Source organism: Lepidochelys kempii, chromosome 5, assembly GCF_965140285.1.
Source record: "Lepidochelys kempii isolate rLepKem1 chromosome 5, rLepKem1.hap1, whole genome shotgun sequence".
NCBI lineage: Eukaryota > Metazoa > Chordata > Testudines > Cheloniidae > Lepidochelys > Lepidochelys kempii.
The window spans coordinates 112,223,711-112,243,311 of NC_136384.1; the positions used below are offsets into that span (position 1 = coordinate 112,223,711).

General features: G+C 42.2%; 1 long non-coding RNA gene across 1 annotated transcript; it reads left to right on the plus strand.

Moving 5' to 3' along the window:
* Nucleotides 1-369: 369 nt before the first annotated feature.
* On the plus strand, nucleotides 370-5,918 carry LOC140911750 (uncharacterized). Its single transcript, XR_012159117.2, has 2 exons — nucleotides 370-995; nucleotides 2,389-5,918. It is a non-coding gene; the product is annotated as an uncharacterized LOC140911750 (long non-coding RNA).
* Nucleotides 5,919-19,601: the final 13,683 nt, after the last annotated feature.

Genomic DNA, 19,601 nt, shown 5'->3' on the forward strand with positions numbered 1-19,601 from the left:
ACTGTTGTGCAACTAAGTAATGTGTCAAAATGTTAATGAACCTTGTTAAACTCCACTGGACCTTAGCTCCAACGGTATGATTGATAAGAAATGACTCCTCTGTTGCTGGAATACAAAGGTCACTACCCTGCTAAATCAAACAATGTTCTTTGGACAGATTTTTAGTTGGTGAAATGTACTGCAAACAGTTGGCGTGGTCCGCCAAAGTTATACAGCAGGGGTCAGCAACCTATGGCATGCGTGCCAAAGACGGCAGCGTGCCATTAAAAATCTTGCCTGGCCCGGCCTGCTCTTCTCTGCCCCCCGCCCACCGCTCTCTCCTTGCAGGGCTGGCAAACTTCCCCCCGCCTCTTCCCTCAGCGCGCTGGGTTCCTGCCCCTCCTCCTCTCCCTCCCTGCCGCCGATCAGCTGACGACCCTTGTTACGGAGGGGAGAGGGAAAAGTGGAGCCGCAGCGCACTCTCTGCTCCAGGGACCTTGGGGAAGGGGGTGGAATCGGCATATCCCCTCCAGCCCCCTGCCATGAGCCGCTCAGGGCAGGGGGCTGGGAGCACCCCCACACACCCCAGCCCTCTGCCCTGACCCCTGAACCCCTCCAGAACCCCAGCCCTGACTCCGGCACCCCCCACACATCCCCAGCCCCCCCAGCTCCCTGCCCTGACTCCTGCACCCACCACATATACCCAGCCCCCCGACACCCCATGATCCGACGCTTGCACCCCCCACATCCCCACCCCCACCCTGAGCACCAAACGGGAGCTCCTGCACCCACACCCCACACAAATATTCCCACCTGCAGCCCTCGCACCAAATGGGAGCTGCCCAGGTAAGCGCTCCTTCCCCAACCCTGAGCCCCCTCCCTCATTCTAGCTCCTGGCCAGACCCTGCACCCCAACCCTCAGCCTGCTCCTTCACCCCCAGCCCTGTTCTCAGCACACTCCCACCCTCATCTCAGTGCAGAGAGAGAGGAAGAGAATGGCTAGCACCAGGGAGAAGGTAGGTACCTACTCTATGTGGACAGGACCGGGACCCCAGACCGGCAGCGGGCTGAGCAGGGCCAGCAGCTGGGATCCTGGTTGGCAGGAGCCCGTGGAGGGAACCCCAGACTGGCAGCGGGCTGAGCGGCAGCAGGCTGAGCTGCTCAGCCCACTGCCGGTCTGGAGTCCCGGCTGCCGGCCCCGCTCAGCCCACTGCTGGTCTGGGGTTCTGGCGGCCGGCCCCTTGCCAGCCGGGGTCCCGGCCACAGGCCCTGCTCAGCCTGCTGCCGGCCTAGGTGAATGGAACCCCAAGCCAGCAGCGGGCTAAGCGGGCCGGCGGCGTAAGATCAGCATTTTAATTTAATTTTAAATGAAGCTTCTTAAACATTTTGAAAACCTTGTTTACATACGACAACAGTTTAGTTATATAATATAGAGACTTATGGAGAGAGACCTTCTAAAAAAACGTTAAAATGTATTATTGGCACGTGAAACCTTAAATTAAAGTGAATAAATGAAGACTCGGCCCACCACTTCTAAAGGTTGCTGACCCCTGTTATACAGCATGTATCTGAGGTGGCATGGTCTTGCTAGTGGAACATAGAACTGCAAATCAGGGGAGCAAGTTTCTATACCCAGGTGTAACACTAACTCAGTGTATCTTTGGACTCGTCACTTGATTTCTCAGTGTTATCTGTAAAAAGTTTCACAGAAATGTTGTGGGGTTTAATCAGTTTGCTGAATTAATCAAAGGCTTAATTAATGCTCATAAAGTTCTTCGAAGTCCTCTGATGGAAGATGCTCTGTAAACAATACATTCTTAGTGATAATGTAGTGCTATTCGTCCATAGATCTTAAAGTGCTTTACAAAGGAGGGTATAATTATCCCAGTTTCACAGATGGGAAAACGGAGGTAGAGATAATATAACTATTAATTAATATTTATTATTGTTGTTATTATATTATTATTATTTATTAGTCATTGTTATTTATAAGAATAAACTGTCAGTTGTAGGCTTCTTGTTCATCAGGACTGGCTCTAGGCACCAGCAAAGCAAGCACATGCTTGGGGAGGCACAATTCCAGGGGCCGCATTCCGGCCATCCCTTTCTTTTTTCTTTTTTTTTTTTGCTTGGGCAGTTGCGCTCTCGGCGCTTTGGGCGGCAAATTTTTTGCTTGGGGTGGCAAAAAACCTAGAGCTGGCTCTGTTGTTTATACAGTTTTAGCTAGGATAATTAAAGCACTCACTCTGTTCAGAGTGGGTTTCATGGATGTTGTCGAGAGAGGTGGATCAAAACACAATACTAAGATTTAACCAAGTGCCATCAGATTTTGGGGAAGATTTAATTCTGATCCAAAGTTTTTGCTCAGGCCTAGCTATAACTGTATATCAATATATTTGTGCAACACAGGTACAAGGGAGGCCTGACCCAAGGTGAAAGTTGGCCTGGTCACCATGAAGATGGACAAAGAGGGAAGCATGTAAGCAATCCCTGGCCAACTGCTGCACTTCCATGGCATTCCAGTTGGGACAGAAGTGATTGCAAAGAGCCTGTGGGGTAGAGAGAACAGCTGCATTCAAAACAAAGCTCATGGCTGACTCCAGAGCAGACCAATCACCAGGGGAGAGGCTACTGGCAAAGAGGTCTCCTGATTGGAGGGTCCCAGACTGGCCCAAATCTACTCTACATTGAGCTATTTAAACCACTGTAAGGCCTTTCTACATTGCTCCCACTCTCTGAGGTGCTCTGTTGTTTAGGAGTGATGGCTTTAAATTCAAAATGCAGAGGACTGACATTGGAGACAGCAGTAAAGATAGGATGTAAATTTCACCTCTGGCGGAAATTCTGTTCCTGATGTCAAAATGTTAATTGCTGTGTAGTCTGTTATGAGATACTTTTTCCAGGGCAGCTGGTTTATTCGCAGTTAGTAAACAACCATTGTTTTTTGGCACTGATTTGAAATTCTACTTTGATATTGTCATCTAAGATTTTAAGGCCCCATGGGCCAAACTCTCTTTTTGACCCAAATCCTGAGCTCAGAACACAGCCTGAACATCTGCACTATAGGCTGAAGAGTTCACTTGGGGCTGAGAGGGGGAAGAAGGCAGCTTCCCTCTGGGCTGTAGAGTGGCACAACAGCTGCTTTTCAATGGTGATTCTATTTCAGGGCTTGAGTAACCACTTGTGTTGCTTGTGGTCCTCTGAGCGGCAGAATGGTCCGTGGATTGGTGTGGAGATGGCTCTACCAGCTCCAGATACCCCAGATCTTTCATGTGCAGTAACATGGAGGGACCACCCCGACACAGGGATTTTGTGGCAGGCAGGGTCCCCATCCCCTGCTGTGCTATGCAGTGGCACTGCGCTCATTCTACTGCTAGAGGGCAGTGGTCTGCAGTGGTGGGAAAGGCAAGTTTTGGCCCTTTGTGCATACAACCAGTTTTTGATCTATTGGTCACTCTTCCTTTTGCCATTTTGTCACTGGAACCTGGTTAAAGGTGCCCCTTCCTCATTGCCAGCAAACAGGGGAATAACTGCCTGCTCAGGGCTTAAACCAGTGCTCACTGAAGTCAGTGGAAAGGTTCCTATTAACATTAATGGATGCTGGATCAAATCTTCAGCTCCTGAGGCCTTGTCTTTACTCAGAAATAAAAGGTGTTTTCTCAACTGAGTTAACTAACTCAAGATAAAATCCTAGTGCAGACAAGGCAGTTTGTAGGTTTCACATGACTTAACAGACTGAATTAAAGACTGTGGGAGTGTGACAGGTTGCCTGGCTCTTTATGACAAGCTGGGCTCAATCTTGCCTGTGACCTAGCTAAGTGTGATGGAGATTTGGTTATAATGACTGACCCCAACTGTGGCTTTTCAGACAGATGACTACTTAAACAGAGCTGTGAACATGCTCTTGCGGGAGAAGAGGAGCTATGTCTCTGGAAAGAGTCTAGTGAAGAACTACAGGGAGCAGGTCAGGCTTGAGAACTTGCTGAGAGTGATCCATCTGATTTCCAGGATCCTTAGTCCCCAAACCATACGTGCTCCTCCCACATTTCCTAAATACAAGATGATCCAGGGTTCTCCCCAGGGCTTGAATTGGGCTGGGTAGGCCACCTGGTACTTTTTATTAGGCTGCCATTTTGTGAATGCCAGTTTTCTCAGAGTAACAGGTTGAGGTAAAGATCTGGGGAAGCCTAGGGTTTATCTTGATGTGCTAACTTGTGTTGGCACTGCCTTACCTTCACTAGAATTTTACCTCACCTTAGTTACCATATGTTAACTAATATGAAGTAAGAACACACCTTTTTGCCTGATGAAAACAAGGCCAGGATTTCATCCTATGCTTCTCTATGCTTGGAAGACATAGCCTTAGAGGTGTGACCTCTTCCATTCACCTCAATGAGGCTTTAAGTCAAATATCCATTCATTATAATTTCCCTGTGAATATTGTTAGCTGCTTCATTGCTGACCAAAGCAAGGAGGAGTCTGTAGACTCTATATGAGAAACCTTCCATTTTGGTGCCCAGGAGGAATGGAGTCCCATCAAGGGGGTGCTGAGCCCCGCAGAATCCACCTCACCAAAGAGGAGCCAGCAGAGCATGAGCAATCAGTCTGAACATTTGTGAAATCTCTGTGAGGAGCAACTCACTTGGATAGCTCAAGCAGGTGGAAATTGGCCTGTGGACAGAGTTTGGGACAGTACCACTATCTCACAAACACTACCCAACTGGAGCCCAGGTTCTCCTGTTCTTCATTACATTAATTGCCAAGTCTCCAGTGACTTTTGTAACAGTTACTGCTCTTTTTTCCGCTTGTCAAAATCCCTGCTCTAGCTACACAATCTTGGTAGCACTGTGCATGCAGGTTTTTGGCTAATCTGCTCAACAAAAAAAATTTGCCCACTGTGTAGAGTCAAAATGCACCCCCATCCTGGGGCGTGGCTTTCTTTAGAAAGAAAACAATAAGATAACAAAGCACCCCTCCACCCTTCTCCCCAGATTTGATGGCTCTTAGGGTTTCTCCCTCAAAACTGCTCAGGTTAAATCCTAGATCTTCCCTTTCTAAAGAACCAGGCTTACTGGATGTGGAAGGTAAGAAACCATGTGCTTCAGTGGGTAAAAAGAACCCACTCACTCTTTTCCTGCAGCATCAACACCTGCTAATATGGTGGGGACTGGGGTACATCAGGCTTGTTGCAGAGCCTTACTATGACTGTGTCATATTTAATCACTGCACCTTTTGCTGACTTCTCTGTACCTTTCTCCTTGCCATTTGCAAAAGTCCTAAGGCCTCCTGTATCAGAACCAATGTCCATTGATCACCAAAGATGACAAGGAAAGGGAACAGTTTGAGTAACTAATGACAACAATCCCCACCCTAACCCCCTTTCTTTATCAGTTGCCTGCATAGTAACCACACTTATACAAATACTGAGGACATAAATATTCAGGTAACAAATGTATAATCCTTGACCTTTCAAGCCCTTTACAACTACCAGATATCCAATGTCAATGGCCTAACTCTTGTTATATCCCTCCAGTAGGCCTTCACTAACAATGCCATTTTTCCTATCAAGTTAGAAGATCATGGAGCCTGCAACAGAAACAAACATTACAGATACCTTCACAAACATATCTGCAAACCCTTCCCTCTCACACGCCTAAGAAGTTGCTGGCGTGAGGGTTCCATTTTACAATTTAAAAAAACCTTTGGCTGTTACAACAGCCTCCCAAATATGATCATCCTTTCAGAATTGGCTGTGTCCTTCTCAGCCGCCACCACCACTTACCATCTTGCATCTCCGAGAAGATTTTAAAAGTATCAGCTTTTCCTTACCTGTTCTCCACCTCTGATCTCCTATGTTGATATTTTTCCATCCTCCAATTTGTAATGAAGATTTAGGCATCTCTTATTTTAAAGAAAAAAATCTTGGATCCTTCAGCCAAGACTTATTGCAAAAAGAATCATACTAATATTTTCCGTTTCTTTGTAAACTTATTTTTCCCAAAAGGAACTCAGTTGTATCAATAAGATCCTAGCAACCTCAGATCTGTCATTTTAATTATGCCATAAAAACCATTAAATCTAGGAACTATTAACTAATGGGAGTTACAGCTGTAAATTCCTCATACACTGGAGGAAGCCATGCGTAATTCTCATTCTCCACTATTAACTGTCTGCATCACTACATATTTCTAAATTCACCCTGCTTTCTTCAGGCACATTGATGGCGCTTTCTACAGAGAACTGGAACAGCATCATCCTCTACAATAAAAATACTTTGCTTTTACAATAGATGGGCCAGGTGTGCCTGGAGCAGTTGGGAAAGGAGATTGCAATGCTGGTTCTGATCCATTTTTACAAGCTTATGCTCCTCAGTAGGTCAAGCATTGGTCTGCTCCCTAGTGTAAATTAGCTGAGGACCATAACAATTGTTATCTATAGTACAGTAGCACAGAGAGGCCCTAGGTCAGAACAGGGGCCCATTATGCAAAGTATTGTACAAACATATAGTGAGAAACAGTCCCTGCGCTGAAGACCTTACTGTCTAAAGAGATTAGGCAGACAAAGGGTGGGCAAAGGGAAGTATTATCCCAGTTTTTACAAATGGGAAACTGAAGCACAAAGATTAAATGCTGATCCAAAGCCCCTTGAAGTCAATGATCTCAAGGGTCTTTCAATCACCCCCTAATTTTATTAAGATGATGTTTTAAAAAAGTGAATGGTACAGAGTTGAAGCATAGAAGTTTCTTGTTATCAGGAAATAACATACAGATTATCAAGAGGTGTGAAGTTTGGTTTAGGATCGGATGGCATAAGAAATACATAATCTGCAATATCCCCGATTGGGGGTAAAAGGTTGACGAGTCAAAGTACAGACACTGAGATATGAGGGTATGTTGTTCATATAATGGCTATGTTCAGATGTGAAGTATAATGAGTGGATATGATGATGAGGATGGATTGACCCTCATTTGGTGAGATTTAACGTTCAGTGAGTTTATGGTTCCAGTTCATATGGTCCAATGGACAAAGTCTCTCGGTCCCTTTCTCATAGTTGATGCACGATGTCACTCCAGCTCACACCTCCTGGTACTGTCGGTGGTCAGTGATGTGTTCAATGTAGATGTCCCTGGATCATCGGATGATGTCTGAGACCATGAAGTGCCATATGAGCCGTGCGTAGTGTCGACCAATCCCGCAGGCCCACAACACACGCCATTGTAAACCCCGGTCTGTGGGACCCAGGCTTGCAGACTTGATGTTTAGAAGCCTATGCTTGAGCAGTCACCCTGCCGTGTCAATCTGGGCTTACAGTTGCTGGACCTGGGTCTCACAGCTATGCTATCATGTCCACACTGCACGACAAAGACCTTCTGACTTGAATCTGCAGCTTAAGATGCATCCACACTGCAAAATGACAGGGCTTGGACTAGGACTTGGCCTCTGACTCACCCCTATAGCAGGTCCTGAGTGCTTACTGACCCAAGACAGACTGATTTCTGTGGGGGTTGAAGTGGGGCTTGGGCTAGAACCTAAGCCAGGGCCCAGGCTTAGTGCCCAATGTAGAGATATCTTAAAGTGACATGCCAGAAGTCACACACACAGTCTGTGGAAGAGCTGGAAACTGAGCCTGACCACCGGGCTATTAAGTATAAGGGGGACACTACTTCCGCATTTTGGGGGGGAGGTTGTTTTTTTTTTGTGAAACTGGCTCTTCATTTCCTTTGCTTTTATTAAAAATAACCCAAATGCAATGTTTTGTTTAACTCAAAATGAAATTGTTACGATTTTTTTGATTTGCCAAAAATTTTGAAAAATTCCAGTTTTTGTTCTAGTTGAACCACTTTTTTTTTTTTAAACTGCCCAGGAATTGAAAAAATCAGTTATTCACAAGCTTTCTACTCCTGGTCTCCCATAGTACATACCAACTTTTTATGTGATTAGACCTCTAATATTATCCAAATTAGATGCAGATTTTGGGCTCCTGGAAAATTTCCAACACAGTCTGTATTTAGGTTAAAAACGGAGAGTCCCTGCGCTAAAGGCTCAAGTAATAGCTAGTTATACAAATGTATAAATATTATTCATGTTGATCTTTTTGACTTAACTTGACTGCATTTTGATACCTTCTTTGATTCTCTTCACCCCTACATTTCTGACCTGTTTTTCCTAGGAAGCCTTTTTCAAAGTATAAAAATAAAGTTGAACCAAGTAAAGTTGTTCTCTTCCTTAATGACACAGATTATTTTAGGAAAGTCTATTCTACTCCTTTCTTCAACATCTTAACTTTAACTCCACCCCTGGAGGTGTTGTCCAGGTCTCTTACATTCTTCCTAGGGACATATCACTGGCATGCCTTTCTGAGTAATAGTCAAATATGGCTATTCTCTCTGGAGAACTCTGTGTTAGTGCTTGGACCATACTTACAGCTGAACTGAAGTGAAATGGATTCAAAGAACATTCCAAAATGCCTCACAATTACTGCAGAACTAATGTTTGGTTTTATGAAAAAGGAAAGATACAGTATTTGAATGGTAGGCTATTTTCAAAGCATTTCAGTTTCTGCATAACATGTTTCATGTATGCGATTTCAGTGTTATAAGTATTTGCTACATTTTTATATGGTCTGAAAAGTGATTTGTATGCAGCTGTCTATGACTTTACAATAGATTTGTAATTGTTGTAATGCGTACAGAATTCACTGTAGACATGAATGTTTTTCTTACAAAGTTAAAACATTATTTCCAAAAAATACTTCTTATTTCTTATTACTGACTTCTAAGAAACTATTAGTATCAGAATAATCTATGGGTATTGTTTCAATATACGGAAAATATTTTATTTAGATATACTCAGTGTTAAATTATATGTTTACGTCATTTGGATTTACAGTAAAATATGATGGATTTTTAAACCCACTATTGCTCACATTGCATCCGATGAAGTGAGCTGTAGCTCACAAAAGCTTATGCTCAAATAAATTGGTTAGTCTCTAAGGTGCCACAAGTCCTCCTTTTCTTTTTGCGAATACAGACTAACACGGCTGTTACTCTGAAACCATTGATTTAAATGAAATTTATATAATTTACATTGATGAGAACAGGAGCAGGACTTTTAAGGAAAAAAATCAAGAATAACCATGGAATGAAATGTATCCCAACTATACATATAAAATGATGGGGTCTAAATTAGCTGTTACCACTCAAGAAAGAGCTCTTGGAGTCATTGTGGATAGTTCTCTGAAAACATCCACTCAATGTGCAGCGACAGTCAAAAAAGCGAACAGCATGTTGGGAATCATTAAGAAATGGATAGATAATAAGACAGAAAATATCCTATTGCCTCTATATAAATCCATGGTACGCCCACATCTTGAATACTGCGTACAGATGTGGTCGCCCCATCTCAAAAAAGATATATTGGACTTGGAAAAGGTTCAGAAAAGAGAACAAAAATGAGTAGGGGTATGGAACAGCAGCCCTATGAGGAGAGATTAATAAGACTGGGACTCTTCAGCTTGGAAAAGAGATGACTGAAGGGAGATATGATAGAGGTCTATAAAATCATGACTGGTGTAGAGAAAATAAATAAGGAAGTGTTATTTACTCCTTCTCATAACACAAGAACTAGGGGCCACCAAATGAAATTAATAGGCAGCAGGTTTAAAACAAACAAAAGGAACTATTTTTTCATACAACATACAGTCAACCTGTGGAACTCCTTGCCAGAGGATGTTGTGAAGGCCAAGATAAGAGCAGGGTTCAAAAAAGAACTAGATAAATTCATGGAGGATAGGTCCATCAATGGCTATTAGCCAGGATGGGCAGGGATGGCGTCCCTAGCCTCTGTTTGCCAGAAGCTGGGAATGGGTGATAGGGGATGGATCACTTGATGATTACCTGTTCTGTTCATTCCCTCTGTACCGGGGTACCTGGCATTGGCCACTGCTGGAAGACAGGATACTGGTTTAGATGGACCTTTGGTCTGACCCAGTATGACCGTTCTTATGAAAAGGTGTCTGATGTTTCTTCTAACATTTGAATGTTGATGCCTATATTAAAGTTGATGTTGAATGTCTAGTAGCTGATGCAATATTTGTTTTCCCTACTCCATTCAGTTATACAGCACTGTTTCTTATTCTGTATTTAGAAAGTGTGTAGCATATTCTGGGCACTTCTACCATATAAATACATAATAAAAAGAGGTAACAAGCCTTTGTGATGGTGCTAATTATTGTACACTTTAGATACCCTGTGACATGCTTCCGGCACATCCAGGAGTGCATTAAACAGCACCTAGTGTTTTCATGTAACCATTCAAATTAGCTAATAGAACAAACCAAAAAATGTGAACAAGGTGCAAACAGACATTGTGGCCTCCATGCAACAAAGCGTTTGAGTAGCCACTGAGGCCACTCACATACTTAAAGTTAAGTGCATAGTTAAGTGCCTTGCTCTGAATTGAGGCCTACATACCAAAGACATATTATGCACCTGCTACAAGGAAGCTCCAGGCATCTGTGTATGGCATTGTGGAAGAGGTGCAACAATCCGGATCTGCTCTGCTGACGATCAAGAGTGCTATGTGTGGATGTAATGCAGCATAAGCAACCAAAATAGGATAACTAGTGTGGATGTGTTGCAGTATTCCCACCTGCAACAACACAGTTTGGATGAGTCTACAGGACCTGTTATTCCCCACCTATGCAGCTCCACTGCTGGTAGCAATGTTGGGGACCCTAGAGTAGATGAGTCATCAGATGCTGCGGTTGTTTTTACCACCAGGTCATGTAACCCTGCTCAGAGCATGTCAAACATCTGTGCCAGTCAACAACATCTATGTGATGGTGCTCCCAGTTTTGCCTACACCACCTCTTCTACTGTAGTTACTGCTGATGGAACTACACAAGAGCTGAACTATGGGTCCAAATTTTGCTAAGGCAATGCCTTAGAAATTACTCTGTTGCTAGAAGTGGTTTTTGACAACAGTCTCCCTGGACCAATATTGAAAACAGTGTAAATGCTAGTGTAGACCAGACAGTATTGTAAACAGTTTTGTCTATATATCTATACTAATACTTTATGTGCAATTCTGTTTTCAATAATGACTTTTTATAAATGCATTGTGAGGTTCCTTTTTACTATGGCTCTGATTTCTTTATCAAACTTACTGATTAAAAATAGTTTTTTTCTAATTGCCAGCCCCACAAACTCCACATGGTTCTGACAGTCAAGCTAGACTCTTTTCATCTCATCCATCATTGCCAGTAATAGCTGTTTTCCAGGCCAAATGAGACCCTGAGCTACACTTGTGCAACCCCATTGTCTTCAGGTTATATTCTCAATGGCCCCTGGTTACACCTAGTCAAGGTTAATGGGGTAAACTGTAGGCAAAGGCATAGTTTTGCCTGAAGAACCTCTATTGTTAGTGTTCTCTGAGATGTAAAGAACCCAGGCTTGACAGTCAAAGTCCAGGAGGAGTTGGCAGTTATATAAGTATGTATGTAGATACTTTCAAATAGCTAATTTGATATGGAACTCAGTCAGCTGCAATGACATTTTTACAAAGTCACTTTTGAGGATAGAAACACATTTTAAATTGTTTTCAATTGTGGTTTAAAGGGGATTCTTGCTGAAAACCATTTTGAGCAACTATTCCATTTTTTACGTTTTATCTATACAGGGAAGTTAGTGTGGAGTGAGCTAGGGTGTGAATATAAAGTGTACTAACTACTCTGCATTAGATACTCCGAGCTTGTTCTCATGTAGAGAAGCCCTTAGTGCTGACACAGCACAAGTGGCATCATCACTGAAATCTGGGACCTTTACCCTAGGTGAAAGTCTACAGTAGATGTGCAGTGTAAATGTGTAATTGCCACGAGACTGACCAAAGTTTAAGACTTATGTAATAGTTAAATTGTACAGTTAAACATGTATCATCATAAAAGTATGAAGACCATAAAAAGTGGAAATAATGTTTTAAGAGGAAATTATTCAACAGCAGCCATGCAGCATTGCATAAAGTGTAGCCTATGTTCTGCATTTTGTTTCCTTTTGTTTTGCTTTTCACGACTCACGGGTGACACCACAAGGAGGCAGTACACCTGTCCCCCAATCACTTCCCACAATGTCTTGATCCAGCAGCTAGCAGGAATCTCCTGGGGAGCAGAACAAATGTTCTACAAACCTCCATCCTTGCACTCGTATTCATTTCATTGGAATGTTGTGCAGCAGTTTGGGACCGAAGTTGGCGTATGATCTCATTGATTCAGAGTTGAATATGCCTGACCATATCATCAGTAGTTCCATTAGCTACACATTAACATATAATGTATATGTGTTGGCTCATATAGCTTCCACAAAAATTAAATGAGATGCCATCGCCCTTAAAAATGCCTGGAGGGCTAAGATTGAGTAAAACAACCTGCTGCGCAGAATCCTAACAATGGTTCCAGTAGGTGCAAATAAGCACACTTCCCACAAGAAGATCTGCCCAACCCCAGAAGAAAATACCTTCCCCTGCCGTTCCTGATGACTTGCCATGACTGATTTTGCAACATCCTTTTGCCACAGCCTTTCATGTGTTCATGTCCAGTGCAGGTGGGCCAGTGCCAGTTGTGGATGAACGACGGTATATCAGGAGCAACAACTATGTCCTCTCAGAGTGGCAGCAGCTCTGGGATAGCAAGTCAGGCATGCTGATGAACTTCAGAAGCCCTAAGTTATACCCACCTGTTCGCACTTAGTATGCAGGTCCTGGATGAGGCTTAATGGACTGCTGTCTGGAAAGGCCAGAGTGGCTGCCACAATGCAGAAATTTGGCTTAGTCCAGTCTTCACAGTGTGAGTGCAGAGCAGCAGTTCAGATGGTCAAACACGATGAGAGTCTGCACCATCAGATGATTGGAGTGTGGACTGCAACACCTTGCGACCCTCAATGTTCAGCCATCTATCCACTGCATCAACCTAAATATTGACTTGCGATGCATATGAAAGAATATTATATAAAATACATATGAAAACTCTAACCACATTATCAGGACAGAGGTATTGTCTGTTTCAGCATGTATTCAGTGTTGCTGTGAAAAGATCTTTCCTGTTACGTCAGTGTTTAGGCATAAGGTATTTTGAACTAGCTTCATTAGTAGTGTTTAATAATATCAGTTTTTTTCTTTGTAGGCTGTCTTTTTATTTGTCTCTCTTCTTATTAACTTTGCTATTTTCACTTCTATTACAAATCGCTAAGGGGATGACCAGCAACTGAATTACTCTTGTGACTGAATATTCTTAGAGGGCCAAATCATAGAATTGTAGGACTGGAACGGACCTCGAGAGGTCATCTAGTACAGTTCCCTGCACTCATGGCAGGACTAAGTATTATCTAAACCAGTGGTGGGCACCCTATGACCCGTGGGCCACACGCAGCCTGCCAGGGTAATCCACAGGCGGGCTGCAAGACAGTTTGTTTACATACATTGACCATCCGCAGGCACGGCCAGCTGCACCTCCCAGTGGCTGCGGTTCACTGTTCCCGGCCAATGGGAGCTGCAGAAAGTGGTGCGGGCCACGGGGACATGCTGGCCATCACTTCCCACAGTTCCCATTGGCCAGGAATGGTGAACTGCGGCCACTGGGAGCTGTGGGCAGCTATACCTGCAGATGGCCAATGTAAACAAACTGTCTCACGATCCACCAGCAGATTACCCTGACGGTCTGCGTGTAGCCCGCAGGCTGCAGGGTGCCCACAATTGATCTAGACCTTTCCTGACAGGTATTTGTCTGCTCTGAAAAATCTCCAATGATGGAGATTCCACAACCTCCCTAGGCAATTTATTCCTGTGCTTAACCACAGACACTCATGAAGTTTTTCCTAATGTCCAACCTAAACCATCCTTGCTGCAATTTAAGCCTATTGCTTCTTGTCCTATCTTCAGAGATTAAGGAGAACAATTTTTCTCACTCCTCCTTGTAACAACCTTTTATGTACTTGAAAACTGTTATCATGTCACCCCTCAATCTTCTCTTCTCCAGACTAAACAGACCCATTTTTTTCAATCTTCCCTCATAGGTCATGTTTTCTAGACTTTTAATTATTTTTGTTGATCTCCTCTGAACTTTCTCCAATTTGTCCACATCTTTCCTGAAATGTGGCCCCCAGAAGTGGACACAATACTCCAGTTGAGATCTAATCAGGGCAGAGTAGAGCGGATAATTTACTTCTTGTGTCTTGCTTAAAATACGCCTGGTAACACATCACAGAATTATGTTTGGTTTTTTTTGCATCAGTTTTACACCGTTGACTCATATTTAGCTGTGATCCACTATGACCCCCAGATCCCTGTCTGCAGTACTCCTTTCTAGACAGTCGTTTTCCATTTTGTATGCGTGCTACTGATTGTTCCTTCCTAAGTGGAGTACTTTGCATTTGTCCTTATTGAATTTCATCCTATTTACTTCAGATTATTTCTCCAGTTTGTCCAGATCATTTTGAATTTTAATGCTATCATCCAAAGCACTTGCAACGCCTCCCAGCTTGATATCGTCTGCAAACTTTATAAGTGTACTCTCTATGCCATTATCTAAATCATTGATGAAAACAGTGAACAGACCCCGACCCAAAACTGATCCCTGTGGGATCCCACTCGATATGCCCTTCCAGCTTGACTGCAAACCACTGACAACTACTCTCTGGAAACAGTTTTCCAACCAATTGTGCACCCACCTTATAGCAGCTCCATCTAGATTGTATTTCCCTAGTTTGCCTTTGAGAAGGTCATGCAAGACAATATCAAAAGCCTTACTAAAGTCAAGATATACCACAGCTACCGCTTCTCCCCGTCCACGAGGCTTGTTACTCTGTCAAAGAAAGCTATTAGGTTATTCTTGACAAATCCATGATGATTGTTACTTATCTTATTATCTTCTAGGTGTTTGCAAATTGCTTGCTTAATTATTTGCTTCATTATCTTTCTGGGTACTGAAGATAAGCTGACTGGTCTGTAATTCCCCAGGTTGTCCTTATTTCCCTTTTTTATAGATTAGCATTATATTTGCCCTTTTCCAGTCCTCTGGAATCTCTCCTGTGCAGACTTTTCAAAGATAATTGCTAATGGCTAAGATATCTCCTCAGTCCGCTCTTTGAGTATTCCAGGATGCATTTCATCAGGCCCTGGTGACTTGAAGATATCTAACTTCTCTAAGTAATTTTTAACTTGTTCTTTTCCTATTTTAGCCTCTGATCCCTACCTCATTTTCACTGGCGTTCACTATGTTAGTCCAATCACTACTAACCTTTTTAGTGAAATGCTGTAGTCCTAACATAGGCAGAATGCCCATGGATTTCAGTGGCACATTTAAGGGGGCAATTTGACCCAGTGTAGAGCGTCAGGAAAGTGCATATGCAACACTTCAGTCACAATGAAGCCCTCAGGGGATGTAAGTGGTGTCAAGGCTTTATACTGGCTTTCTGCACAGAGATGAGTTACATTTGAAGAGAATGAAGACTATGGACCAGATCCTACAGTGCTGTAAAATAATGAAAGTTTTGCCTTCACTGGGTGCAGTACTGAGCCCTATTTGTGCGAGTGATGATTTGCAAGATGAATCCCTAAAATAGTACAGAATAATTATATATGTGGACACAAATCTAGTTATGCTAAAACTCTGCCCACCCACAATAAAACTGTCACAGAAACCAGATGGAAGCTTCAGCTCTGACTGCCAATTGTCACCCTGTCAGTTCAGCCCTATTATATTGGTTTTACATAAATCATCAGCAGCAGCACGAATTTATTTTTTCCATATAAAACACATGAATTAAACTTTTTAATTAAAAAGAATATTAACTTCTACACCTGTGTGACACAAATATACATAAGTTTGTCTCACTGGAGACACAAGAGAAATCTTTGCCTGCAATGTTGTTTGGTGGATTAAAAGACATTTGAAGTACTTCCACATGAATGCCCTGTACATTACAAATAACACTATTACACAGAGCCATGAAGGGCTACCATAGAAGGATGAGAAAGAACAGCCAAAAATTCTCCCACAGGAAAGAATCTTTTGTACTGTCTCCATGGAACATTAAGAAATATACACTTAGCTTGTGGTTTTGTCCTTGGATAATTTATCATCTAAAGCATACGATCAAGGCGTTTGGGGAAATAACTATAAATTTGAACTATTTTCCCTTATTCTACAAAAAATAATTCTAAAGTTGAATGATCTGAATTTTTTTCCTCAGTGCATAACAAAACCTGTAAATCACAAGACCATTATTATTTTCATGGAGCAGTTGTATCTTTTCCAAGACACAAACAAAGCTGGAATACACATATGCCAAATTATGGCCTGGCCCTGTAATTGGATCTGGGTGGGAAGACCCCTGTGCCTATGGGGAGTCCAGTTGACTTCAATAGAACACTGCACAGAGTAAAGGGTGCACCCACGTGAATCCATCTGCAAGATCATGACAAAGATCATGTTATACAAGACAACTGTTATAGCTCATGGTACTTAATAATAAAATCTGCATTATTATTAATTAGCCTCTTACAGTTTGTATGGCAACTTCAATCTTCTCTGTATTGTATGTATATATATATCTTCTTACTATATGTTCCATTCTATGCATCCGATGAAGTGGGCTGTAGACCACAAAAGCTTATGCTAGAATAAATTTGTTAGTCTCTAAGGTGCCACAAGTAGTCCTGTTCTTTTTGTGGATACAGACTAACCCGGCTGCTACTCTGAAACCTGCATTATAAGGATATCTAGAACCACTTACACTTAAAAGCATGGTGTAAATGAGTTTAGCTCCATTGAATTCATTCTCAATGTAGAGGCAATTTATGTGCATCAAGCTCAAGATGCACTGAGATAGACTGTAACTTTAAGCATGTGAATAACTTTAAGCATTAATTTCAATTACTCTACCCACATGCTTAAATTTACACAGGTGCTTAAATGTTTCATGGAATCTGGGCCATACTGCATTTTAAAGCTCATAGAATCATAGAAATGTAGGGTTCAAAGGGACCTCGAGAAGTCATCAAGTTATTCCCCATTTTGAAGTTGTGCATTTGATTTTTTCCTTCCTAAGTGAAGTACTTTGCACTTACCTTTATTGAATTTCATCTTGTTGAATTCAAACCAATTCTCTAATTGTCAAGGTAATTTTGAATTCTAATCCTGTCCTTCAAAGTGCTTGCGACCCCTCCCAGTACGGTGTCATCTGCAAATTTTGTAAGCATACTCTCTGTGACACTGCACCCCATATTCTTCACAGTGATATTATGATATGATTATGGCATAATTATGATGCATTGTATGGAAGACGGGTCATGTAAGGTGTCATTGAAAAGGTTATTATTTGCTGAATATGATTATCCTATTTGTATACATGTATCTGAACATGCATGCATGTATCTGTATGTATAATTTTTGTATCTGAAATTATAAATACTGACTATGTATCTGTACTTCAAATGTAGTTACACCTGGGTAATGTTCACTAGACAAGATGTTTTCAGTCTATATAGTGGGTGGGTAAGGGCCTATTCAAGGCCATGGGCCATTAGGAAAAACAATAGGCTTTAGGAGAAGCTTATCCCCCACCTGGTGAGCCTTCCTGAGAACGCTACAGATAACCTGTAAGTAATGGCTGCTACAACGCTACAAGGACATGTGACCAGGCCACATGATGCTAGACTCCATCTTGGGATGTCAGCATTTTTCCACAAACTAGTCTGGGAACCAAGCTTTGAAGCAAAGGGTTCCCGCCATATGCACTCCCAACACAAGAAGTGTTCTGGAAACACCTGAGGAACAAAGACTCAACTGAGGGAAGTGCTGGACCCAGGCTAAAGGGATTTCTAGCCTGTGTGTGAAGACCTGAGAAACCCAAGCTGTAAAGCTAATGCAGCTCGTGCCTTAAGAACCTACAAGTCTTCCTGTACCATCAGTTAGGGTGAGAATCTGCTATTCATATCCAATCCATTTAGTATATAAAGCTTAGTTTGCATTTTTTGTTTATTTGCTAGGAATCTGCTTTGATCTGATCGCTTATCACTTAAAATCTATCTTTTGTAGTTAATAAACTTGCTTTTGCTTTATCTAAACCAATGATTTGGAGAGAAGTGTATGAAAATTGTAGCTCAAGGGGAAAAGGCTGTTGCCTCTCCACACCGAGGTAGAGGCAGATTGGGTATTAAACCCATATACTGGCCAGATTTGACCAGGGCAGGATGGTACTGCTTTGGGGCCTGAGGTTGGGAAGCTAGTGGTTAGAGAGCCTGTGTGAAACTGCAGCTGGGTGTTTCCCTACCTGTGTGAATGCTGGTGAAAGTGCAGATTAGAGGGCTTTGCAGTTTGTCACAGCAGTACAATGTGAGAAGGAGCCCAAGCTGGTGAGTCAGAGGGCTCAGTGGTACCCCAGTTCCAGGTGTCACCCTCGGGGGAACCTGTCACACTCTCCATTCCATTATCGAAGTCATTAGTGAAAACACTGAATAGAATCGGACCCAAGAATGACCCCTGGGAAAGCCCATTGGATATGCCCTCTCAGTTTGCCAGAGAACCATTGATAACTACTCTTTGTGTATGGTCTTTCAACCAATTGTGCACCCACCTTATAATAAATACATCTAGAGCACATTTCTTCAGTTTGCTTATGAGAATATCATGTGGGACTATGTCAAAAGCCTTACTAAAATCAAGATATATCATGACTACCGCTTCCTCCCATCCATTAGGCTTTTAACCCTCTCAAAGAAGATAATTGGACTGGCTTGGCATGATTTATTCTTGACATATCCATGTTGGCTATTCCTTTTGGTATGTCTTTTATTAATTCACTCTGACTTACCATTAAAGCATCAAAGCAATCAACTACACTTCAAATTCTGTAAAAATAAATACAGGCAGATAAAAACACAGTATAATTGAAGAGGGTTTCATTCTCAAGAAGACTTTATTATTAAGTTTCTAAAGAATTATTCAGGTAATATTGAAATACGGGATGGAATTTTCTGAATGCAACCTATTGCACTAGGCCACATTCAGAGGAGAAAAAATGAAATCTTGGTCAAGCCCCATTGGTATTGTGAGAGGACCTTTTAAAAAGCCATCTTTTCCATTTACAGTAGAACCTCAGAGTTATCAACACCTTGGGAATGGAAGTTATTCATAATTCTGAAATGGTCATCACTCTGAACAAAACATTATGGTAGTTCTTTCAAAAGTTTACAACTGAACATTAACTTAATACAGCTTTGAAACTTTATTATGCAGAAGAAACATGCTGCTTTTAAGCATCTTAATTTAAATGAAACAAGCACAGAAACAGTTTTCTTACCTTGTCAAATCTTTTTTTAAACTTTCCCTTTTTTTTTTTTAGGAGTTTGGATTTTCCACAGTATTGTACTGTATTTGCTTTTTATTTATTTGTTTATTTGTTTGTTTTGTTGCATGCTGCTGCCTGTCTGTGTAGTTCGAGTTCCAAATGAGGTGGCTGACCAGCCAGTCAGTTTGTAACTGTGGTGTTCGTAACTCTGAGGTTCAACTGTATAGGATATTTAGCCCCACCTAATGGTCAGAAAGAAAAGCATTTTACTGTCCAGTTTAT